Source organism: Triticum dicoccoides, chromosome 5A (genome assembly GCF_002162155.2).
Source record: "Triticum dicoccoides isolate Atlit2015 ecotype Zavitan chromosome 5A, WEW_v2.0, whole genome shotgun sequence".
Classification (NCBI taxonomy): Eukaryota; Viridiplantae; Streptophyta; class Magnoliopsida; order Poales; family Poaceae; genus Triticum; species Triticum dicoccoides.
Window position 1 is genome coordinate 317,501,164 of NC_041388.1, and position 2,020 is coordinate 317,503,183.

Below are 2,020 nucleotides of genomic sequence, written 5' to 3' on the forward strand. Positions count from 1 at the left end.
CGCCGCCAGCGCCCGGCGCCTCCTCCGCGACTCCCCTCGTCGCCCCCTCGCCGCCCGACGACGGCTCTGGCCACCCCGCCGCCGGACCTCGCCGCCCCGACCCGGATCCAGCTGCCCCCTTACCCTAGCGCCTCGCCGGAGCTACAGTTCATCACCGGAGACCTCGGTCCGCGCGCCAGAGTGTAACCCTAGATCTGGGAGGTTGTTTTTTTGCTAAGTCTACATATTATGTGCTCATGTTCGTCATGCTATATCTCCGCATCCGTAGCTCTGTTTTTGGCATATAGCATATCAAAATGTTCACCTCAAAGAGTACATCATTTCATTCCATTGCATTATTTTCATTTGAGTTCATTTTGATGCCCGAAATGCTGTTAGAAGAGGGCTACTTGAGTTAATTATCAGATCTGCTACTCCATTTGCATATTTGTCATTTGTTTGCATTTATGGAGCACCCTAGCTTGAGCCAATCGAGCTCTACTTTTGCTACTTTGTGAATCTGGGCAGATTGTCAACTTGTTTGCAATTTCGCCGATGATGTTGTAGTTGACCCGTGCATGCTATGCTATTGTTCTTGCCATGTGTAGCTTGAATTTTGTGTGTTCTTGATGGATGTATGCTTAGATTGTCGTGACTTGCTCTGTAGTGAGTGCCTCGAGCTCGTAAACATGCCTACTTGATATCTGTTTTCAGCATGCTCCAGTTTTCACAAAGTCTGTGAACTGATTATGTTTTTGCCATGTTCACATGCTTGCAATTGTATTTTGTGATCCCTTTTGGCTCAAGGTCACTAAGGGACTTTTGTTAAGCTCTTTGAGTAGCTCCATGCCATGCTTTACTTTGCCATGTTCAGGTCATGTAGCATGTAGTTTTGTTGCTCCGAAGTGTGCTACCTGATCTGAAATTCCAGACAAGTGTTAATTTCACTCAGTCTGAGATTTGTTTACCATATGCATTTTTGCCATGCTTGTTTGAACCTGTTAATGGATGAATTGGCCGTAGCTCAGTGCTAGACTTTTGTTAAGAATCTTGAGTGCACCCCTGTCATGTATTGTGTTGTCATGTTTGGGTGCTGTATCATGTTCATCTCATTGCATTTAGATGACTACTTGCTCTAAATCGCAGACCGGTGTCATATTTGTTTTGCTTGCCATTTCCAAACCGTAACTCCGATTCCGGCGTTCCTTATATTGTTTTCAAGCGATTTCTTCTCATCTTTCCAGTGGCACACTTGGATTTCCAAATTGAGGCCAGGATCTTGCATTTCCTGTCACATCTTGCATATGCATCCCGCATCGCATCCCGCATAGCATACCAAGTTTGCTTCATATTGGTTGATCCTTGCACGTGGTTGATTGTGTCCTTGTTGCTTGTTTGTCTTATTTGGGTAGAGCTGGGAGACGAGTTCGCTAACGAGGAGCCCGTTGAGTTTGCTTTCGAGGATCCAGTCAACTCTGACAACTTTGCAGGCAAGATGATCATACCCTCGAAATCACTACTATCTTTGCTATGCTAGATTGCTCGCTCTTTTGCTATGCCAATGCTATGATGCCTACAAATTGCTTTCAAGCCTCCCAAATTGCCATGTCAATCCTCTAACCCACCATGTCCTAGCAAACCGTTGATTGGCTATGTTACCGCTTGCTCAACCCCTCTTATAGCGTTGCTAGTTGCAGGTGAAGATTGGAGGTCGTTCCTTGTTGGAACATTTATTTACTTGTTGGGATATCATTATATTATCTTGTTATCTTAATGCATCTATATACTTGGTAAAGGGTGGAAGGCTCGGCCTCTCGCCTAGTGTTTTGTTCCACTCTTGCCGCCCTAGTTTCCGTCATATCGGTGTTATGTTCCCGGATTTTGCGTTCCTTACGCGGTTGGGTTATAATGGGAACCCCTTGATAGTTCGCCTTGATTAAAGCTTAGCAATGCCCAACCTTGGTTTTACCATTTGCCACCTAGCCTCTTTCTCCCTTGGGTTTCCGAAGCCCGAGGGTCATCTTATTTTAAACCCCCCCCC